Source organism: Tachyglossus aculeatus, chromosome 17 (genome assembly GCF_015852505.1).
Source record: "Tachyglossus aculeatus isolate mTacAcu1 chromosome 17, mTacAcu1.pri, whole genome shotgun sequence".
NCBI classification, from domain to species: domain Eukaryota; kingdom Metazoa; phylum Chordata; class Mammalia; order Monotremata; family Tachyglossidae; genus Tachyglossus; species Tachyglossus aculeatus.
The window spans coordinates 26535297-26560264 of NC_052082.1; the positions used below are offsets into that span (position 1 = coordinate 26535297).

Here is a 24968-nt window from a genome sequence, read left to right on the forward strand (position 1 = left end):
TGGGGGGCGAGAGGGGGGCTCTCGGTCTCAATTCCCATTTTACAGATGAGACAACTGAGGCCCGGAGACGTGACTTGCCCAAGGTTACAAGGCAGACAAGTGGCGGAGCCGGGATTAGAACCCTTGACTCTGAGTCCAAAGCCCGTGCTCTCTATCCACACGCGCCACGCTGCTTCTGCTTTTTTGTTGTTGTTTTTTTTTTTTTTAAAAAAAGCCCACTACCTCATCCGTTACAGATGAGGAAACCGGGGCCGGAGAAGTCGAACGAACGACTCATCCAGATCCCCTCAGAAGGCAAGTTGGCGGGGCCGGGATCAGAACCCACCATCCCGCGCCTTCTCTTTCCACGGGGGCACACCGCTTACACAACCGGAGGAAATGCGAGAGTTGAGAGAGTCAGCGCCATACCGAGAGGACTCGACCCACGTGGAAACGAGAGCGTCGGCTATCGCCCCGGCTCCCCAGAGCACCGAACTGCACAATTAACTCAATTGGTTACCCGCCCCTTTTCAACATCCTTCGGCCACGATCCCCAACAACCTCAACAGGCCGGGACAAGTGCAATACCATAGACAAACAGAGCATTGCAACTGATCCCAACCTGCGTAGAAAGGGGTTTGACTTTTCCCGGCTTTGGAACGGACCTTTCACTGCCACGGTCAGTTTTGCATGGATTTGCACAGCAGAGTACCATACAGCTGGATGCAAACCTGCAAAACTAACCATAGAACAGCGCTCAATTACCAGGCAGCTCCATCGAAAGCCACGCTGAAGCTGAAGTTCTACAGCTAGCAGGACTTTAAGTGCTCATAATGCAGTAGATAACTAAACACTACCTGCACTATAAGCACTTTAGTGCTACAGGAGCTGTCACGATCCAAGGGGGGCCGGACCGACGACTCGCAACCGGCCGCGAGAGAAGAGAATAAAAGGGACTCAAACCTCTCGATGTAGGAAATAGCAGGCCACCGTCAGTTTTGCATAGATTTGCACAACTACATTCTTCTTGTAGTGCAACTATGCAAAACTAACAGAGAGCTGCAAACAAACAAAAAAAAAAACCAACAAAACACCCCCAAAACAACAACCCCCCCGCCCCCCCCACAACACGACTACATACACTTGCTGACATTTTGAGTTACCGGACGAAAACATAACTTCTTATGCCAGAAGGAGCACTTAGGGCAGTAGATGCTAATCTACTTCACTATCTGCACTAGATGCACCTTAGAACAAAAAGCACTTGCAAAACCAGCAGACCGTACAAGGTTAAGGCCCGACGAGGCTTTCCGGGGCGGGTGTCAACATAATGCTACAAGTGCCTTCACTGCAGTAGATTCTACATACCACTACCTGCACTGTAAGCACTTTGACATTATTCTGACGGTGGGTGGGTGGGGGCCTGCCATCTTCTCCCACATCGAGGTGTGCTGTCTTCTTGGTACCTGCCGGATACAAAGAGACAAAGGTGAATTTCGGCAGAAGCCAGCCCCCCGTTCACCACTTACTCTCCGCGAGACTCCCCTATTCACGACTGACTCTAAAAAACGAGACTTTTTTTGACATTTTGACACACACACACACCCCCACCACCACCTAACAGCCACGCGGGGTACTGAAAATCCACAAAGGAGATTTCGGAGCCCAGTGTCGGACCAGTAAACCGGGTTCACGATTAAGACTCTTCCCCCCGCCGCCCCCGTTTGCGTTTCACAACCACTGCAGATCGATAGGATTGTATAATGCGTTAACTTTGAACAACTCGGGAGGCATGGCCGCTCCGTGGGTGCCCCCCTACAGAAAGCAACAAAAACTGGAGTGGATCACTTCTAACAGAGACGGTCGTGTACTTTTCGCCCGATTAGAGTTTCCCATCCAGGCTAAGCTTCAAACCGGCCGTCTCGGGTTGGAAGAAAAAGTTCCATTTTACTATTTTTTAATCTATTGTCAGAATGGGTGCCCCAACGTGCACCACACTTTGGCTGGAGGTGCCGCCTCTAAAGCTAGAGAAGCAGCGTGACTCAGTGGAAAGAGCCCGGGCTCAGGAGTCAAGAGGTCATGCGTTCTAACCCCCGCCCCCCCCACATACGTCTGCTGTGTGACCTCGGACGAGTGACTTCACTTCTCTGAGCTCCAGTTCCCTCATCCCAGGGATGAAGACCGTGAGCCTCCCTTGGGACAACGTGATCACCTCGTCTCCCCCCCCCCCCGCACCAGAGCTCAGAACGGTGCTTGGCGCATATTAAGTGCTTACCAAATCCCATCGTTATTATATTATCATAAAGCTTCAATAACCCGGTCTCTCGACCCGGACCCGGCGCCTCGACATCGACGGGCTGGCCTAGTAATCCGCTCGAGTTTCACGTTGAACAGTAGAGCGAGCCATTCACCCCCAATGTTTGTATTCCAACTCATCCGTCGAGTTGACCGCGTAAATCTGAACAAATAAGACTGACGGTATCCTTTTTCAGATTCCGGCGTCAAGATCCTTCGCCCCATCACGAGGACAGAATTCACACCGAGCCCGAGCGACCGCAGAAGCGTCCGGTACGCTTTTAAATCCGACTCACCCGACCTCAGGAGACACCGAGCCTCGGCGAGTTCTCCGCACCCCTCCGCCTTGAGATAACGTCTCGCTGCACGTGTAGACGCTGAAAAGAGGGGAAGATATTTACCGATCCTAAATTGGCATCTTTTCAAAAACGCGTCCTTATTACTCAGCCGCACGATCCCACGTAAGACCCCATTCATCCACTCCTCCGCTTACGGGTAACTGTGTCAACTTTTGAGTAAAGGCCCCCCCAAAAAAGAAAGAAAAATTTGGATATCTGGGAAATCTCAGTAGTTATTGGAGATTTGAAGGAGCAAGCCACAACGTGGAGAGGAAGGGAAGATATTTACTATTCTATTTTATTTTGTTAATATGTTTTGTTTTGTTGTCTGTCTCCCCCTTCTAGACTGTGAGCCTGCTGTTGGGTAGGGACCGTCTCTATGCGTTGCCAACTTGCATTTCCCAAGCGCTTAGTATGGTGCTCTGCACACAGTAAGCGCTCAATAAATACGATTGAATGAATGAATATGTTGCCCACTTGTACTTCCCAAGCGCTTAGTTCAGTGCTCTGCACACAGTAAGTGTTCAGTAAATACGACAATGAATGAATGTTGCCAACTTGTACTTCCCAAGCGCTTAGTTCAGTGCTCTGCACACAGTAAGCGCTCGATAAATACGACTGAATGAATGAAAGAATATGTTGCCAACTCGTACTTCCCAAGCGCTTAGTACGGTGCTCTGCACACAATCAGGGCTCAATAAATACGACTGAATAAATGAATGAAGAGGAACAAGTAAGACGGAGTTGTAGGTCCCACGTTGCTGCCCGTGGCGAGTGGTATAGGTTTCCGTCCGCCGGTGCCAATATCAGCATTCATTCATTCATTCAATTGTATTGATTGAGCGCTTACTGTGTGCACAGCACTGTACTAAGCACTTGGGAAGTACAAGTTGGCAACATATAGAGACGGTCCCTACCCAACAGCGGGCTCCCGATCTAGAAGGAGACAGAGAACAAAACAAAACATATTAACAAAATAAAATGAATAGAATAAATATGTACAAATAAAACAGCAATAAACATGTACAAACAAATATACATATTCATTCAATCATTTATTGAGCGCTTACTGTGTGCAGAGCGCCGTAGTAAGCGCTTGGGAAGTACAAGCTGGCAACATCTAGAGATGGTCCCTACCCAACGGCGGGCTCACAGTCTAGAAGGGGGGAGACAGAGAACAAAACATATTAACAAAATAAAATTAATAGAATATGTACAAATAAAAAATACAGTAATAAATATGTACAAACATATATACGTATTCATTCAATCGTATTTAGGGAGTGCTTACTCTGTGCAGAGCGCCGTACTACGCTTGGGAAGGACAAGTTGGCAACATCTAGAGATGGTCCCTACCCAACGGCGGGCTCACAGTCTAGAAGGGGGGAGACAGAGAACAAAACAAAACATATTAACAAAATAAAATTAATAGAATATGGACAAATAAAAAATAGAGCAATAAATATGTACAAACATATATACATATTCATTCAATCGTATTTATTGAGTGCTTACTGTGTGCAGAGCACCGTACTAAGCGCTTGGGAAGGACAAGTTGGCAACATCTAGAGATGGTCCCTACCCAACGGTGGGCTCACAGTCTAGAAGGGGGGAGACAGAGAACAAAACAAAACATATTAACAAAATAAAATTAATAGAATATGTACAAATAAAAAAGAGTAATAAATATGTACAAACATATATACATATTCATTCAATCGTATTTATTGAGTGCTTACTGTGTGCAGAGCACTGTACTAAGCGCTTGGGAAGGACAAGTTGGTAACATATAGAGATGGTCCCTACCCAACAGTAGGCTCACAGTCTAGAGTCTAGATATCAGCAGCACCAGGATATTCATTCATTCATTCAATCATATTTATTGAGCGCTTACTATGTGCAGGGCACTGTACTAAGTGTTGGGAAGGACAAGTTGGCAACATATAGAGATGGTCCCTACCCAACAGCGGGCTCACAGTCTAGAGTCTGGATATCAGCAGCACTGGGATATTCATTAATTCGTATTCATTGAGCGCTTACTGTGTGCAGAGCGCCGTACTAAGCGCTTGGGAAGTACAAGTTCTAGCCTGTGAGCCCACTGTTGGGTAGGGACCGTCTCTCTACGTTGCCAACTTGTACTTTCCAAGCCCTTAGCCCCGTGCTCCGCACACAGTAAGCGCTCAATAAATACGACTGAATGAATGAAAGTTGGCAACATAGAGAGACGGTCCCTACCCAACGGCGGGCTCACAGTCTAGTCTAGATAGCAGCAGCACCGGGATATTCATTCATTCATTCAATCGCATTTATTGAGCACTTACTGTGCGCAGAGCGCCGTACTTAAGCGCTTGGGAAGTCCAAGTTGGCAACATCTAGAGACGGTCCCCACGCAACGGTGGGCTCACGGTCTAGAGTCTGGGTAGCAGCAGCACTGGGATATCTATCTATCTATCTGTCTATCCATCCATCGATAAAAATATGTGCATATATAGGGGGGCACACACCCTTCCAAAGAAACAAAAGTTGCGAGCGGGCCCTGCTTCTTTGCCCGCCGTCAGTCAGGCAGGACCTCGTGGCCGCCCGGGTGGGGAGGGGAGGGGGAGGGTCCCCCGCTGCCCCGTTTCTGTGTGTGGCTGGGAAGGGGCGGGACGGGACGGGAATGGAATGGCCTCCCTCCAAACATCCAAGCTAGCTCTCTTCCTCCCTTCGAGGCCCTACTGAGAGCTCACCTCCTCCAGGAGGCCTTCCCACACTCAGCCCCCTCCTTCCTCTCCCCCTTCTCCCCATCCCCCGCCTTACCTCCTTCCCCTCCCCACACCACCTGGATAGATGTTGGTACGGATTTATTACTCTATTTAATTTGTACATATTTATTCTGTTTATTTTACTTTGTTCACATGCTTTGTTTCGTTGTCTGTCTCCCCCTTCTAGACTGTAAGCCCGCTGTTGGGTAGGGGCCGTCTCTAGATGTTGCCAGCTCGTCCTTCCCAAGCGCTCAGCACAGTGCTCTGCACCCAGTAAGTGCTCAATAAAGACGACTGAATGGACTGTGGGCCGGCTGTTGAGTACGGACGTTCTATGTTGCCAGCCTATCCTTCCCAAGCGCTTAGTACAGTGCTCTGCACGCAGTAAGCGCTCAATAAATACGACTGAATGAATAGACTGTGAGCCGGTTGCTGGGTAGGGTACCGGCTCTATATGCTGCCGGCTTGTACTTCCCAAGCGCTCAGTATAGTGCTCTGCACACAGTAAGCGCTCAATAAATACGACTGAATGAATGAATGGACTGTGAGCCGGTTGCTGGGTAGGGCCCGTCTCTAGATGTTGCCGGCTTGTAGTTCCCAAGCGCTCAGTACGGTGCTCTGCACGTGGTGAGCGCTCAATAAATACAGCTGAATGGACTGTGAGCCCACTGTTGGGTAGGGGCCGTCTCTATGTTGCCGGCCTGCCCTTCCCAAGGGCTCAGTACGGTGCTCTGCACGTGGTAAGCGCTCAATAAATACGACTGAATGAATGAATGGACAAACTGTGAGCCGGTTGCTGGGTAGGGCCCGTCTCTCGATGTTGCCGGCTTGTCCTTCTCAAGCGCTCAGTACGGTGCTCTGCACGCATTAAGCGCCCAATAAATACGACTGAATGAATGAATGAGTAGACTATGAGCCCACTGTTGGTTAGGGCCCGTCTCTCGACGTTGCCCGCTTGTCCCTTCCAAGCGCTCAGTACGGTGCTGTGCACGCGGTAAGCGCCCAATAAATAGGACTGAATGAATGAATGGACTGTGAGCCCCCTGTTGGGTAGGGCCCGTCTCTAGATGTGGCCGGTTTGTCCTTCCCAAGCGCTCAGTACGGTGCTGTGCACGCGGTAAGCGCCCAATAAATAGGACTGAATGAATGAATGGACTGTGAGCCCCCTGTTGGGTAGGGCCCGCCTCTCGACGTGGCCGGCTTGTCCCTTCCAAGCGCTCAGTACAGTGCTCTGCACGCGGTAAGCGCCCAATAAATAGGACTGAATGAATGAATGGACTGTGAGCCCCCTGTTGGGTAGGGCCCGTCTCTAGACGTGGCCGGCTTGTCCTTCCCAAGCGCTCAGTACGGTGCTGTGCACGCGGTAAGCGCCCAATAAATAGGACTGAATGAATGAATGAGTAGACTACGAGCCCACTGTTGGTTAGGGCCCGTCTCTCGACGTTGCTGGCTTGTCCCTTCCAAGCGCTCAGCACAGTGCTGTGCACGCAGTAAGCGCCCAATAAATACGACTGAATGAATGAATGAGTAGACTATGAGCCCACTGTTGGTTAGGGCCCGTCTCTCCATGTTGCCGGCTTGTCCCTCCCAAGCGCTCAGTACGGTGCTCTGCACGCGGTAAGCGCTCAATAAATACGATTGAATGAATGAATGGACAAACTGTGAGCCGGTTGCCGGGTAGGGACCGTCTCTACAGGTTGCCGACTTGTCCCTTCCAAGCGCTCAGTACAGTGCTGTGCACGCGGTAAGCGCCCAATAAATACGACTGAGAAAATGAATGAATGAATGGAGTAGACTATGAGCCCACTGTTGGTTAGGGCCCGTCTCTCGATATTGCCGGCTTGTCCCTCCCAAGCGCTCAGTACAGTGCTCTGCACCCGGTAAGCTCCCAATAAATAGGACTGAATGAATGAATGGACTGTGAGCCCCCTGTTGGGTAGGGCCCGCCTCTCGACGTGGCCGGCTTGTCCCTTCCAAGCGCTCAGTACAGTGCTGTGCACGCGGTAAGCGCCCAATAAATAGGATTGAATGAATGAATGGACTGTGAGCCCCCTGTTGGGTAGGGCCCGTCTCTAGATGTGGCCGGCTTGTCCTTCCCAAGCGCTCAGTACAGTGCTCTGCACCCGGTAAGCTCCCAATAAATAGGACTGAATGAATGAATGGACTGTGAGCCCACTGTTGGTTAGGGCCCGTCTCTCCATGTTGCCGGCTTGTCCCTCCCAAGCGCTCAGTACAGTGCTCTGCACCCGGTAAGCTCCCAATAAATAGGACTGAATGAATGAATGGACTGTGAGCCCCCTGTTGGGTAGGGCCCGCCTCTCGACGTGACCGGCTTGTCCCTTCCAAGCGCTCAGTACAGTGCTCTGCACGCGGTAAGCGCCCAATAAATAGGACTGAATGAATGAATGGACTGTGAGCCCCCTGTTGGGTAGGGCCCGTCTCTAGATGTTGCCGGCTTGTCCTTCCGAGGCGCTCAGTACGGTGTTCTGCACGCATTAAGCGCCCAATAAATCCGACTGAATGAATGAATGAGTAGACTATGAGCCCACTGTTGGTTAGGGCCCGTCTCTCCATGTTGCCGGCTTGTCCTTCCCAAGCGCTCAGTACGGTGCTGTGCACGCGGTAAGCGCCCAATAAATCCGACTGAGTGAATGAATGAATGAATGAGTAGACTACGAGCCCACTGTTGGTTAGGGCCCGTCTCTCGACGTTGCCCGCTTGTCCCTCCCAAGCGCTCAGTACGGTGCTGTGCACGCGGTAAGCGCCCAATAAATAGGACTGAATGAATGAATGGACTGTGAGCCCCCTGTTGGGTAGGGCCCGTCTCTCGACGTGGCCGGCTTGTCCCTTCCAAGCGCTCAGCACAGTGCTCTGCACGCGGTAAGCGCTCAATAAATACGACTGAATGAATGAATGAGTAGGCTATGAGCCCACTGTTGGTTAGGGCCTGTCTCTAGACGTTGCCGGCTTGTCCCTTCCAAGCGCTCAGTACAGTGCTGTGCACGCGGTAAGCGCCCAATAAATCCGACTGAGTGAATGAATGAATGAATGAGTAGACTACGAGCCCACTGTTGGTTAGGGCCCGTCTCTCGACGTTGCCCGCTTGTCCCTCCCAAGCGCTCAGTACGGTGCTGTGCACGCGGTAAGCTCCCAATAAATAGGACTGAATGAATGAATGGACTGTGAGCCCCCTGTTGGGTAGGGCCCGTCTCTAGATGTTGCCGACTTGTCCCTTCCAAGCGCTCAGCACAGTGCTCTGCACGCGGTAAGCGCCCAATAAATCCGACTGAATGAATGAATGAGTAGACTATGAGCCCACTGTTGGTTAGGGCCTGTCTCTAGACGTCGCCGGCTTGTCCCTTCCAAGCGCTCAGTACAGTGCTGTGCATGCATTAAGCTCCCAACAAATATGACTGAATGACTGAATGGACTGTGAGTTCACTGTTGGGTAGGGCCCGTCTCTAGATGTTGCCGGCTTGTCCTTCCCAAGCGCTCAGTACAGTGCTGTGCACGCGGTAAGCGCCCAATAAATACGACTGAGTGAATGAATGAATGAACGAGTAGACTATGAGCCCACTGTTGGTTAGGGCCCGTCTCTCCATGTTGCCGGCTTGTCCCTCCCAAGCGCTCGGTACGGTGCCGCGCACGCGGTAAGCGCCCAATAAATCCGACTGAATGAATGAATGAGTAGACTATGAGCCCACTGTTGGTTAGGGCCTGTCTCTAGACGTTGCCGGCTTGTCCCTTCCAAGCGCTCAGTACAGTGCTGTGCATGCATTAAGCTCCCAACAAATATGACTGAATGAATGAATGAATGGACTGTGAGTTCACTGTTGGGTAGGGCCCGTCTCTAGATGTTGCCGGCTTGTCCTTCCCAAGCGCTCAGTACAGTGCTGTGCACGCGGTAAGCGCCCAATAAATACGACTGAGTGAATGAATGAATGAACGAGTAGACTATGAGCCCACTGTTGGTTAGGGCCCGTCTCTCCATGTTGCCGGCTTGTCCCTCCCAAGCGCTCGGTACGGTGCCGCGCACGCGGTAAGCGCCCAATAAATCCGACTGAATGAATGAATGAGTAGACTATGAGCCCACTGTTGGTTAGGGCCTGTCTCTAGACGTTGCCGGCTTGTCCCTTCCAAGCGCTCAGTACAGTGCTGTGCATGCATTAAGCTCCCAACAAATATGACTGAATGAATGAATGAATGGACTGTGAGTTCACTGTTGGGTAGGGCCCGTCTCTAGATGTTGCCGGCTTGTCCTTCCCAAGCGCTCAGTACAGTGCTGTGCACGCGGTAAGCGCCCAATAAATACGACTGAGTGAATGAATGAATGAACGAGTAGACTATGAGCCCACTGTTGGTTAGGGCCCGTCTCTCCATGTTGCCGGCTTGTCCCTCCCAAGCGCTCGGTACGGCGCCGCGCACGCGGTCGGCGCGCCACAGCTACGACTGAGTGACTGAATGAATGAATGAGCGCTGCGCACGCGGTCGGCGCTCCACAGAGAGGGCATCATCATCATCAATCGTACTTATTGAGCGCTTACTGTGTGCGGAGCGCCGTACCGGGCGCTTGGGAAGTCCAAGCTGGCGACATCTAGAGACGGTCGCCACCCAGCAGCGGGCTCACAGTCTAAAAGACTGACTGAATGCCCGCCTGACGGGAGCGGCCGGGGCCGGGCACATGTCGGGCGGTGGGTGCGGTGGGGCCCGGCGGCCGGCAGGGGGCGCGGGGAGGTCAGCGCCGGGCTACGGCCGCCCCCCCCCCCCGCCCCACCACCACGAGGAGCGCGGCGGGAAAGCCAAGCGCGCGCGCGCGCGCGCGCATTGGGCCGGGCCCCCCCCTTTGTGTGGCGGGCTGCGCGCGCACCGTGGCGGCCCGCGCTTCGGCCCATCGCGCACGCGGCCCCAGGCCCGCCGAGGGGGACAATCGGCGGGCTGGTCGCGCAGCCGCCATGGCCCAACATGGCGGCGCTCCGCTTCCCGCCGGGGGCGGCCGGGCGCTGCGCGGGCCGGGGCCCCCCTCTCCCCCTCCCTCCCTCCGCCCGCCCGCCGAACAAAGCCCGGGCGGGCGCGTGCGCGCGCACCCCCCCCCCCCCACACACACCGTGTGGCGCTTTGTTCTGCAGGCGCCGCCGCCACAAAGTTTCCCCGCCGAGGCGGCGGGCCCGGGCCCGGGGCCTCCTCCCTCCGGGGCCATTGTGTGCGGCGGCCCGCAGAAAGGAGGGAGGAGGAGGAGGAGGAGAGGGCGGCCCCGCCGGCAGCCCGCCTTTTCAAATCTCCCTCACCCGCGCCCCCTCGCCCTGCCCACGCAGCGGGGGAGGCCCCGGCCCACACAACAGGTTTCACCGAGGCGGGAAACTCACCGGAGAAGAGGAGCGGGAACGGCCACCATGTTGAGGCGGCCCGAGCGGGCCCCGCCCCCCCCGGTCGGGTCGGTTCGGGCCGGGCCCCGGCACGGACGGAGGGACGGACGAGCGGGCGGGCGGGCGGGCGGCGTCCGTCCGGGCCCATGTGGGTGAATGCGGGGCGGCGGCTCCCGCCTCAACGTAAATACGGACCAGCCCCGCTCCCTCATTAGCATAAAAAACAAAGTACTTCCGACCTCCCCGCCCGCCCGCCAATCACCGCGGGGACCCGCCCACGCCCCGCCCCCTCCGCGCGCCGCCAACGGCCGGGCGGGCGGACGGAGCAGGAGCAGGCTCCGCACGCGCGCCGACCTCTCGCCTCAGCCATTCATTCATTCATTCATTCATTCATTCATTCGTATTTATTATAATAATAATAATAATAATAAAGGCATTTATGAAGCTCTCACTCTGTGCCAAGCTCTGTTCTAAGCGCCGGGGAGGCTGCAGGGCGATCAGGTTGCCCCGCAGAGGGCTCCCACTCTTCATCCCCATTTTCCAGATGAGGTCACTGAGGCCCAGAGAAGTGACTGGCCCAAAGTCACCCAGCTGACAAGCGGCGGAGTCGGGATTTGAACCCAGGACCTCGGACTCCAAAGCCCGGGCTGCTTCCTTCCTTCCTCTTAACCCCTCTTCTCCCTCTCCATCCCCCCCATCTAACCTCCTTCCCTTCCCCACAGCACCTGAATATATGTTTGTACATATTTATTACTCTATTTTACTTGTCCACATCTATTCTATTCATTTTATTTTGTTATTATGTTTGGTTTTGTTGTCTGTCTCTCCCTCTTAGACTGTGAGCCCGCTGTTGGGTAGGGACTGTCTCTATGTGTTGCCAATTTGTACTTCCCAAGCGCTTAGTGCAGTGCTCTGCACATAGTAAGCGCTCAATAAATACGATTGATGATGATGATGATTATAATAATAATGATAAAGGCGTTTATTAAGCTCTTACTCCGTGCCAAGCGCTTTTCTCAGCGCTGGGGAGGCTACAAGGCGATCAGGTTGCCCCGCAGAGGGCTCCCACTCTTCATCCCCATTTTCCAGATGAGGTCACTGAGGCCCAGAGAAGTGACTGGCCCAAAGCCACCCAGCTGACAAGCGGCGGAGGCGGGATTTGAACCCAGGACCTCGGACTCCAAAGCCCGGGCTGCTTCCTTCCTTCCTCTTAACCCCTCGTCCCCCTCTCCATCCCCCCCCATCCTACCTCCTTCCCTTCCCCACAGCACCTGAATATATGTTTGTACATATTTATTACTCTATTTTACTTGTACATATCTATTCTATTCATTTTATTTTGTTATTATGTTTGGTTTTGTTGTCTGTCTCCCCCTTTTAGACTGTGAGCCCACTGTTGGGTAGGGACTGTCTCTAGATGTTGCCAGCTTGGACTTCCCAAGCGCTTAGTACAGTGCTCTGCACACAGTAAGCGCTCAATACGATTGATTATTTATTTATTTTACTTATACATGTCTATTCTATTTATTTTATTTTGTTAATATGTTTGGTTTTGTTCTCTGGCTCCCCCTTTTAGACTGTGAGCCTACTGTTGGGTAGGGACTGTCTCTATGTGTTGCCAATTTGTACTTCCCAAGCGCTTAGTGCAGTGCTCTGCACATAGTAAGCGCTCAATAAATACGATTGATGATGATGATGATCATTATAATAATAATAATAAAGGCATTTTTTAAGCTCTTACTCTGTGCCAAGCTCTGTTCTAAGCGCCGGGGAGGCTGCAGGGCGATCAGGTTGCCCCGCAGAGGGCTCCCACTCTTCATCCCCATTTTCCAGATGAGGTCACTGAGGCCCAGAGAAGTGACTGGCCCAAAGCCACCCAGCTGACAAGCGGCGGAGCCGGGATTTGAACCCAGGACCTCGGACTCCAAAGCCCGGGCTGCTTCCTTCCTTCCTCTTAACCCCTCGTCCCCCTCTCCATCCCCCCCATCCTACCTCCTTCCCTTCCCCACAGCACCTGAATATATGTTTGTACATATTTATTACTCTATTTTACTTGTACATATCTATTCTATTCATTTTATTTTGTTATTATGTTTGGTTTTGTTGTCTGTCTCCCCCTTTTAGACTGTGAGCCCACTGTTGGGTAGGGACTGTCTCTAGATGTTGCCAGCTTGGACTTCCCAAGCGCTTAGTACAGTACTCTGCACACAGTAAGCGCTCAATACGATTGATTATTTATTTATTTTACTTATACATGTCTATTCTATTTATTTTATTTTGTTAATATGTTTGGTTTTGTTCTCTGTCTCCCCCTTTTAGACTGTGAGCCTACTGTTGGGTAGGGACTGTCTCTAGATGTTGCCAACTTGGACTTCCCAAGCGCTTAGTACAGTGCTCTGCACATAGTAAGCGCTCAATAAATACGATTGATGATGATGATGATCATTATAATAATAATAATAAAGGCATTTTTTAAGCTCTTACTCTGTGCCAAGCTCTGTTCTAAGCGCCGGGGAGGCTGCAAGGCGATCAGGTTGCCCCGCAGAGAGCTCCCACTCTTCATCCCCATTTTCCAGATGAGGTCACTGAGGCCCAGAGAAGTGACTTGCCCAAAGCCACCCAGCTGACAAGCGGCGGAGTCGGGATTTGAACCCAGGACCTCGGACTCCAAAGCCCGGACTGCTTCCTTCCTCTTAACCGCTCGTCCCCCTCTCCATCCCTTCCCCACAGCACCTGAATATATGTTTGTACATATTACCCTATTTATTTTACTTGTACATATCTATCCTATTTATTTTATTTTGTTAGTATGTTTGGTTTTGTTCTCGGTCTCCCCCTTTTAGACTGTGAGCCCACTGTTGGGTAGGAACTGTCTGTAGATGTTGCCAACTTGTACTTCCCAAGCGCTTAGTCCAGTGCTCTGCACACAGTAAGCGCTCAATAAATACGATTGATTATTTATTTATTTTACTTATACATGTCTATTCTATTTATTTTATTTTGTTTATACAGTTGGTTTTGTTCTCTGTCTCCCCCTTCTAGACTGTGAGCCCACTGTTGGGTAGGGACCGTCTCTATATGTTGCCAACTTGTACTTCCCAAGCGCTTAGTACAGTGCTCTGCACACAGTAAGTGCTCAATAAATACGATTGATTATTTATTTTACTTATACATATCTATCCTATTTATTTTATTTTGTTAGTATGTTTGGTTTTGTTCTCTGTCTCCCCCTTTTAGACTGTGAGCCCGCTGTTGGGTAGGGACTGTCTCTGTATGTTGCCAATTTGTACTTCCCAAGCGCTTAGTACAGTGCTCTGCACATAGTAAGCGCTCAATAAATACGATTGATGATGATGATGATTATAATAATAATAATAAAGGCATTTATTAAGCTCTTACTCTGTGCCAAGCGCTGTTCTAAGCGCTGGGGAGGCTGCAAGGTGATCAGGTTGCCCCGCAGAGGGCTCCCACTCTTCATCCCCATTTTCCAGCTGAGGTCACTGAGGCCCAGAGAAGTGACTGGCCCAAAGTCACCCAGCTGACAAGCGGCGGAGCCGGGATTTGAACCCAGGACCTCGGACTCCAAAGCCCGGACTGCTTCCTTCCTTCCTCTTAACCCCTCTTCCCCCTCTCCATCCCTTCCCCACAGCACCTGAATATATGTTTGTACATATTTATTACTCTATTTATTTTACTTGTACATATCTATTCTATTCATTTTATTTTGTTAATATGTTTGGTTTTGTTCCCTGTCTCCCCCTTTTAGACTGTGAGCCCACTGTTGGGTAGGGACTGTCTCTATATGTTGCCAACTTGGACTTCCCAAGCGCTTAGTACAGTGCTCTGCACACAGTAAGCGCTCAATAAATACGATTGATTGATTGATTGATTTCCACTGAGCCACGCGCTTACTGTGTGCAGAGCACCGTGCTAAGTGCTTGGGAAATACAATCAATCAGTCAGTCGTATTTATTGAGCACTTACTGGGTGCAGAGCGCTGGACTAAGCACTTGGGAAATACAATCAATCAAATCGTATTTATTGAGTGCTTACTGTGTTCAGAGCACTGTGCTAAGCGCCTGGGAAGTACAGTCAATCAGTCGTATTTATTGAGCACTTACTGTGTGCAGAGCACCGTGCTAAGGGCTTGGGAAATACAATCAATCAATCGTATTTATTGAGCGCTTACTGGGTGCAGAGCACTGGACTGAACACATGGGAAATACAATCAATCAGTCGTATTGAGCGCTTACTGTGTGCAGAGCACTGGACTAAGCGCTTGGGAAATACAATCAATCAATCATATTTATTGAGCACTTACTGTGTGCAGAGCACTGGACTAATCACTTGGGAAATACAATCAATCGTATTTATTGAGCGCTTACTGTGTGCAGAGCACTGGACTAAGCGCTTGGGAAGTACAATCCATCCTATTTATTGAGCGCTTACTGTGTGCAGAGCGCTGGACTAAGCGCTTGGGAAATACAATCAATCAATCGTATTTACTGAGCGCTTACTGTGTGCAGAGCACTGGACTGCGCGCTTGGGAAATACAATCAATCAATCGTATTTATTGAGCGCTTACTGTGTGCAGAGCGCTGGACTAAGCGCTTGGGAAATACAAACAATCAATCAATCATATTTATTGAGTGCTTACTGTGTGCAGAGCGCTGGACTAAGCGCTTGGGAAATACAATCAATCACTCCTATTTATTGAGCGCTTACTGTGTGAAGAGCACTGGACTAATTATCACTCTATTTATTTTACTTGTACATATCTATTCTATTTATAGTATGTTTGGTTTTGTTCTCTGTCTCCCCCTTTTAGACTGTGAGCCCACTGTTGGGTAGGAACTGTCTGTAGATGTTGCCAACTTGCACTTCCCAAGCGCTTAGTACAGTGCTCTGCACACAGTAAGTGCTCAATAAATACGATTGATTGATACTAAGCGCTTGGGAAATACAATCAATCAATCGTATTTATTGAGCACTTACTGTGTGCAGAGCACTGGACTAAGCCATTGGGAACTCAATCAATCAATTGTATTTATTGGGCCCTTACTGTGTGCAGAGCACTGGACTAAGCACTTGGGAAATACAATCAATCAATCGTATTTATTGAGCGCTTACTGTGTGCAGAGCACTGGACTGAGCGCTTGGGAAATACACTCAATCGTATTTATTGATCGCTTACTGTGTGCAGTCACTGGACTGAGCACTTGGGAAATACAATCAATCAATCGTATTTATTGAGCGCTTACTGTGTGCAGAGCACTGGACTGAGCGCTTGGGAAATACACTCAATCGTATTTATTGATCGCTTACTGTGTGCAGTCACTGGACTGAGCACTTGGGAAATACAATCAATCAATCGTATTTATTGAGCGCTTACTGTGTGCAGAGCACTGGACTGAGCGCTTGGGAAATACACTCAATCGTATTTATTGATCGCTTACTGTGTGCAGTCACTGGACTGAGCACTTGGGAAATACAATCAATCAATCGTATTTATTGAGCGCTTACTGTGTGCAGAGCACTGGACTGAGCGCTTGGGAAATACACTCAATCGTATTTATTGATCGCTTACTGTGTGCAGTCACTGGACTGAGTTGGGAAATACAATCAATCAATCGTATTTATTGAGCGCTTACTGTGTGCAGAGCACTGGACTAAGCACTTGGGAAATACAATCAATCGTATTTATTGAGCGCTTACTGTGTGCAGTCACTGGACTGAGCACTTGGGAAATACAATCAATCAATCGTATTTATTGAGTGCTTACTGTGTGCAGAGCACTGGACTAAGCACTTGGGAAATACAATCAATCGTATTTATTGAGCGCTTACTGTGTGCAGAGCACTGGACTGAGCGCTTGGGAAATACACTCAATCGTATTTATTGATCGCTTACTGTGTGCAGAGCACTGGACTAAGCACTTGGGAAATACAATCAATCGTATTTATTGAGCGCTTACTGTGTGCAGAGTACGACTAAGCGCTTGGGAAATACAATCAATCGTATTTACTGAGCGCTTACTGTGTGCAGAGCACGGGACTGAGCGCTTGGGAAATACAATCAATCGTATTGAGTGCTTTGTGCTGAGCACTGTACTAAACGCTTGGGAAATAGAATCAATCAATCGTATTTATTGAGCACTTACTGTGTGCAGAGCACTGGACTAAGCGCTTGGGAAGTCCAAGTCGGCAACATCTAGAGACGGTCCCTACCCAACAGCGGGCTCACAGTCTGGAAGGGGGAGACCGAGAACAAAACCAAACATATTAACAAGATAAAATAAATAGACTAGATATGTCAAGCGCTTAGTACAGTGCTCTGCACATAGTAAGCGCTCAATAAATACAATTGATGATGATATGTACAAGTAAAATAGAGTAATAAATACGTACAAATATACATAGATACCGGTACTGTAGCTCCGCCAATTGTCAGCTGTGTGACTTTCATATTTATTGAGCACCTACTGCGCGCAGAGCACCGTACTAAGCGCATCGGAAGGACAAGTCGGCAACATTCATTCATTCAATCATATTTATTGAGCGCCTACTGCGCGCAGAACACCCTACTAAGCACTTCGGAAGGACAAGTCGGCAACATTCACTCATTCAATCGTATTTATTGAGCGCCTACTACAGAGCACCCTACTAAGCGCTTGGGAAGTCCAAGTCGGCAGCATTCATTCATTCATTCAATCGTATTTGTTAAGCGCCTACTGCGCGCAGAGCACCCAACTAAGCGCTTCGGAAGTCCAGGTCGGCAACATCTAGAGATGGTCCCTACCCAACGGCGGGCTCACGGTCTAGAAGGGGGAGACGGACAACCAAACAAAACATATTAACAAAATAAAATGTATACAATACATATCTGCAAGTTAAATAAATATTCATTCATTCATTCAATCGTATTTATCGAGTGCCTACTGCGCGCAGAACACCCTACTAAGCGCTTCGGAAGGACAAGTCAGCAACATTCATTCATTCATTTATTCAATCGTATTTATTGAGTGCTTACTGCGCGCAGAGCGCCATGCTAAGCGCTTGGGAAATCCAAGTTGGCAACATTCATTCATTCATTCAGTCATATTTATTGAGCGCCTACTGTGTGCAGAGCACCCTACTAAGCGCTTGGGAAGTCCCAGTCGGCAACATCTGGAGACGGTCCCTACCCAACAGTGGGCTTACGGTATAGAAGGGGGAGACGGACAACAAAACAAAACATATTAACAAAATAAAATGTATACAATACATATCTGCAAGTTAAATAAATATTCATTCATTTATTCAATCATATTTATCGAGCGCCTACTGCGCGCAGAGCACCCTACTAAAGCGCTTCGGAAGGCCAAGTCAGCAACATTCACTCATTCATTTATTCAATCGTATTTATTGAGTGCTTACTGCGCGCAGAGCGCCATGCTAAGCGCTTGGGAAATCCAAGTTGGCAACATTCATTCATTCAGTCGTATTTATTGAGCGCCTACTGTGTGCAGAGCACCCTACTAAGCCCTTGGGAAGTCCCAGTCGGCAACATCTGGAGACGGTCCCTACCCAACAGTGGGCTCACGGTCTAGAAGGGAGAGGCAGACAACAAAACAAAACATATTAACAAAATAAAATGAATACAATACATATCTGCAAGTTAAATAAATATTCATTCATTCGTATTTATCGAGCGCCTACTGCGCGCAGAACACCCTACTAAGCGCTTCGGAAGGACAAGTCGGCAACATTCATTCATTCATTTATTCAATCGTATTTATTGAGTGCTTACTGCGCGTAGAGTGCCATACTAAGCGCTTGGGAAATCCAAGTTGGCAACATTCATTCATTCATTGTCGTATTTATTGAGCGCCTACTGTGTGCAGAGCACCCTACTAAGCGCTTGGGAAGTCCCAGTCGGCAACATCTGGAGACGGTCCCTACCCAACGGCGGGCTCACGGTCTAGAAGGGGGAGACGGACAACAAAACAAAACATATTAACAAAATAAAATGTATACAATACATATCTGCAAGTTAAATAAATATTCATTCATTCATTCAATCGTATTTATCGAGCGCCTACTGCGCGCAGAACACCCTACTAAGCGCTTCGGAAGGACAAGTCGGCAACATTCATTCATTCATTTATTCAATCGTATTTATTGAGTGCTTACTGCGCGCAGAGTGCCATACTAAGCGCTTGGGAAATCCAAGTTGGCAACATTCATTCATTCATTCAGTCGTATTTATTGAGCGCCTACTGTGTGCAGAGCACCCTACTAAGCGCTTAGGAAGTCCCAGTCGGCAACATCTGGAGACGGTCCCTACCCAACAGTGGGCTCACGGTCTAGAAGGGAGAGGCGGACAACAAAACAAAACATATTAACAAAATAAAATGAATACAATACATATCTGCAAGTTAAATAAATATTCATTCATTCGTATTTATCGAGCGCCTACTGCGCGCAGAACACCCTACTAAGCGCTTCGGAAGGACAAGTCGGCAGCATTCATTCATTCATTTATTCAATCGTATTTATTGAGTGCTTACTGCGCGCAGAGCGCCATGCTAAGCGCTTGGGAAATCCAAGTTGGCAACATTCATTCATTCATTCATATTTATTGAGCGCCTACTGTGTGCAGAGCACCCTACTAAGCCCTTGGGAAGTCCCAGTCGGCAACATCTGGAGACGGTCCCTACCCAACAGTGGGCTCACGGTCTAGAAGGGAGAGGCGGACAACAAAACAAAACATATTAACAAAATAAAATGAATACAATACATATCTGCAAGTTAAATAAATATTCATTCATTCGTATTTATCGAGCGCCTACTGCGCGCAGAACACCCTACTAAGCGCTTCGGAAGGACAAGTCGGCAACATTCATTCATTCATTTATTCAATCGTATTTATTGAGTGCTTACTGCGCGCCGAGTGCCATACTAAGCGCTTGGGAAATCCAAGTTGGCAACATTCATTCATTCATTCATTCAGTCGTATTTATTGAGCGCCTACTGTGTGCAGAGCACCCTACTAAGCCCTTGGGAAGTCCCAGTCGGCAACATCTGGAGACGGTCCCTACCCAACAGTGGGCTCACGGTCTAGAAGGGGGAGACGGACAACAAAACAAAACATATTAACAAAATAAAATGTATACAATACATATCTGCAAGTTAAATAAATATTCATTCATTCATTCAATCGTATTTATCGAGCGCCTACTGCGCGCAGAACACCCTACTAAGCGCTTCGGAAGGACAAGTCGGCAACATTCATTCATTCATTTATTCAATCGTATTTATTGAGTGCTTACTGCGCGCAGAGTGCCATACTAAGCGCTTGGGAAATCCAAGTTGGCAACATTCATTCATTCATTCATTCAGTCATATTTATTGAGCGCCTACTGTGTGCAGAGCACCCTACTAAGCCCTTGGGAAGTCCCAGTCGGCTACATCTGGAGACGGTCCCTACCCAACAGTGGGCTCACGGTCTAGAAGGGGGAGACGGACAATAAAACAAAAACATATTAACAAAATAAAATGAATAGAATACATGTGTACAATTAAATAAATATTCATTCATTCAATCGTATTTAAGATTCACAATCTTAATCCCTATTTTACAGATGAGGTAACTGAGGCACAGAGAAGTGAAGTGACTTGCCCAAGGTCACACAGCTGACAAGTGGTGGCGCCGGGATTTGAACCCATGACCTCTGACTCCAAAGCCTGGGCCCCCTGTGGTACAACCTGATCACCTTGTAACCTCCCCGGTGCTTAGAACAGTGCTTTGCACATAGTAAGCGCTTAATAAACGCCATCATCATCATCATCAGAACACCGAAGAAGCGCGGCTCAGAGGCAAGAGCCTGTCCTTGGGAGTCGGAGGTCGTGGGTTCTAATCCCACCTCCGCCACTTCATTCATTCATTCAATCGTATTTAGTGAGCGCTTACTATGTGCAGAGCACTGTACAAAGCGCTTGGGAAGTACAAGTTGGATGACTTTGGGCAAGTCACTTCACTTCTCTGGGCCTCAGTTCCCTCATCTGGAAAATGGGGATAAAGACTGTGAGCCCCCCATGGGACAACCTGATCACCTTGTAACCTCCCCGGCGCTTAGAACAGTGCTTTGCACATAGTAAGCGCTTAATAAACGCCATCATCATCAGAACACCGAAGCAGCGCGGCTCAGAGGTAAGAGCCTGTCCTTGGGAGTCGGAGGTCGTGGGTTCTAATCCCACCTCCGCCACTTCATTCATTCATTCAATCGTATTTATTGAGCGCTTACTACGTGCAGAGCACTGTACAAAGCGCTTGGGAAGTACAAGTTGGATGACTTTATGCGAGTCGCTTCACTACCCTGGGCTTCAGGGACCTCATCTGGAAAATGGGGATGAGGACTGTGAGCCCCCCGTGGGACAACCTGATCACCTTGTAACCTCCCCGGCGCTTAGAACAGTGCTTTGCACATGGTAAGAGCTTAATAAATGCCATTATTTTATTATTATCATCATCACTTCTGTAGAGCGCTGCTCCAAGCTAGGACAGCACAGCAGGGTGGACTTCCCCCCAATCCTACCCTATCCTTAGAGAGAAGCAGCGTGGCTCAGTGGAAAGAGCCCGGGCTTTGGAGTCAGAGGTCATGGGTTCGAGTCCCGGCTCCGCCACATGTCTGCTGTGTGACCTTGGGCAAGTCACTTAACTTCTCTCAGCCTCAGTGACCTCATCTGTAAAATGGGGATTAGGACTGTGAGCCCCACGTGGGACAACCTGATCCCCCAAAGCGCTTAGAACAGTGCTTTGCACATAGTAAGCGCTTAACAAATGCCAACATTATTATTATTATTATCCTTTCTTGGGGCACCTTTATCGTCACCGGAGCATTTGATTTCTTCGGACCGGTGTTGTCTACAGTGTCCTGATGTACGATGCCACTTTCGAGGCTCCTAACATCAAGCGTCTTCACCCTTCGCTGTACGCTGTAAAGATGGGTGAGTCTTTACGGTCACATCCTCACGCGTGGGTAGCGATCACTGCCCGGATTGCCACATTGGGACATGAAAGATAATAATGGGGCTAAGTTGGACCTATCCATTCAGTTCCATTTATTGAGCGCTTACCGTGAGCCAGGCACTGTACTGAGCGGTTGGGAGAGTACAGTCTAACACTAACCAGACACACTCCCTGCCCACGGAGACATACAAGAGAAATCCGGTCCAAATGGGCCCTTCCAAAATGGAATTTGGCTTCGGGCCGTTGAAAACCCGGGAACGCCGCTGAAAGTGGAAGGCCCTGCGACACGTATTCTAAAACTTTCATCCTGACTCATCTCTCCTTCTGTCACCCGTGAGCCAATTTCCCAGGCCGGGCTTCCCAAAGAGGGATCAACTGAAATGACAAAAATCTAAACAGCCTGGGAGATCTTAGCTGACGCTAAGGGCTCTTTCAACAAGTCTTCGAAAGAACACACCCGGTGTTCCGTGAAATTCGGATCCAGGAATTTTGGGGAAATCAATCAATCAATCATATTTATTGAGCGCTTACTATGTGCAGAGCACTGTACTAAGCGCTTGGGAAGTACAAATTGGCAACACATAGAGACAGTCCCTACCCAACAGTGGGCTCACAGTCTAAAAGGGGGAGACAGAGAACAAAACCAAACATACTAACAAAATAAAATAAATAGAATAGATAGGTACAAGTAAAATAGAGTAATAAATATGTACAAACATATATACATGTGCTGTGGGGAAAGGAAGGAGGTAAGATGGGGGGATGGAGAGGGAGACGAGGGGGAGAGGAAGGAAGGGGCTAAGTCCGGGAAGGCCTCCTGGAGGAGGTGAGCTCTCAGCAGGGCCTTGAAGGGAGGAAGAGAGCTAGCTTGGCGGATGGGCAGAGGGAGGGCATTCCAGGCCCGGGGGAGGACGTGGGCCGGGGGTCGATGGCGGGACAGGCGAGAGCGAGGTACGGTGAGGAGATTAGCGGCGGAGGAGCGGAGGGTGCGGGCTGGGCAGTAGAAGGAGAGAAGGGAGGTGAGGTAGGAGGGGGCGAGGTGATGGAGACCCTTGAAGCCCAGGGTGAGGAGTTTCTGCCTGGTGTACAGATTGATTGGTAGCCACTGGAGATTTTTGAGGAGGGGAGTAACATGCCCAGAGTGTTTCTGGACAAAGATAATCCGGGCAGCAGCATGAAGTATGGATTGAAGTGGAGAGAGACACGAGGATGGGAGATCAGAGAGAAGGCTGGTGCAGTAGTCCAGACGGGATAGGATGAGAGCTTGAACGAGCAGGGTAGCGGTATGGATGGAGAGGAAAGGGCGGATCTTGGCAATGTTGCGGAGCTGAGACCGGCAGGTTTTGGTGACGGCTTGGATGTGAGGGGTGAACGAGAGAGCGGAGTCGAGGATGACACCAAGGTTGCGGGCTTGTGAGACGGGAAGGATGGTAGTGCCATCAACAGAGATGGGAAAGTCAGGGAGAGGGCAAGGTTTGGGAGGGAAGACAAGGAGTTCAGGAAATGGGACGGGGCTCTTGTCCGTTTGCCTCCCTTTTCTTTTTCCCCTCCTCTTTCGGGGAGAATTGCTGCTGCTGAGGCTGCCGTGAACCGAGTCACGGCCCTGAACGAGAGTTACCGTCGAGAACTCTGAATCACGGGGAAAACCCCATGTGCACGTCGGTTTCTCAACAGAAGAAAATACCAAGAATTCAGGTTTTAGAATCCTGGGTGTTTTCATTTATGTTATGGTTTACTGTAACTCGACAGCAGCAAAAGATACGGCAGACTTACTGAACATCTACTTTTTGCAGTAAGCTGTGAGAAATTATAAAAGATAAAGGCAGCGTCCGTGCCCACGTGAAACTTACAAACTAATGGTGGGAGGGGGATATGAGACAAACTCTACAACTTCAATATACACTTTCAGCCTAAAACTTCAAACCAGGGATGGGAAACTAAAAAATACACGTTAAAGAAAGGCGTGCACAGGTTAGCGGCAACAGCCTGGGCTTGGGACTCAGAGGTCGTGAGTTCTAATCCTGACACCACCACTTGTCTGCTGGGTGACCTTGGGCGAGTCACTTCACTTCTCTGGGCCTCAGTTACCTCATCTGTCAAATGGGGATTAAGACCATGAACTCCACGTGGGACAACCTGATTACCTTGTATTTACCCCAGAGCTTGGCACGTAGCAAGTGCTTAACAAGTACCATAATTATTAATAATAGAAAATGCTCCAGTAGTTAGAGAGGTTGGCGTGATGAGGGTTGGGATCTGTGCATGTACTTGTATAGATACAGATATATAGATATATATACACACACACCTTACATATATATATATATATATATATATATAGATATAGATATAGATATACACACACACACACACACACACACACACACACGAAGCAGCGTGGCTCAGTGGAAAGAGCACAGGCTTTGATGTCATGGGTTCAAATCCCAGCTCCAGCCTTTGTCAGCTGTGAGACTTTGGGCAAGTCACTTAACTGCTCTGGGCCTCAGTGACCTCATCTGGAAAATGGGGATGAAGACTGCGATCCCCCCACGGGACAACCTGATCGCCTTGTAACCTCCCCAGCACTTAGAACGGTGCTTTGCATGTAGTAAGCGTTTAATAAATGCCATCATTATTATTATATAAGCGTACATGTATCGACACCCATATATGTAAATCTGTGTGCATACAATGTATGTTTGTAGACACACAGATTAATGACTGCCCTCATTTTGCCAAGAATTTTCACCCTTGCTATCTGTTTTATAGTCTTACCCACACAGGACCTTTTTTTTTTACAGGGTTTTCCAATATATTGCCATCTTTGACGACCATAGAAAGTATTTAATAGTTTAATAGTCTCAAGTATTGGTTGCTATTCTCCAGTTGCAGATAGAAGCCGTGAAAATGTAATTACATAGTTTCAGAAAGGAGAACCTCACATTTTTAACTAATGTAATTACATCATAGATTTCAAATCCAGGACAATTAAACGTATTCTACGGTACCTTGTAGCATATTTTACTATTCTATCATCTCGAGCAACCTAATGACAAATGAAACAGAATCCTACTTGGTAACCAACCTTTTACTCTGACTAGAATTTAATAGATGTATTCCTTCCTTACCCCTTCTCACATTTCACCACTTTTGGAAAATATTTTTCATGTTTGATTGAAACCTGCTTAGTGGGAATTCACAGAAAGTTTCAAAATGAGTGTCTTGCATTTTATTTTGAT

General features: G+C 49.0%; 1 long non-coding RNA gene across 1 annotated transcript; it reads right to left on the reverse strand.

The window, feature by feature from the left end:
• Positions 1-1367: 1367 nt before the first annotated feature.
• Positions 1368-10799, reverse strand: LOC119939370. The gene is made up of 3 exons (XR_005454666.1): positions 10720-10799; positions 2571-2651; positions 1368-1445 (listed from the first exon to the last, which is right to left on the reverse strand). It is a non-coding gene; the product is annotated as an uncharacterized LOC119939370 (long non-coding RNA).
• Between the last annotated feature and the right edge of the window lie 14169 nt (positions 10800-24968).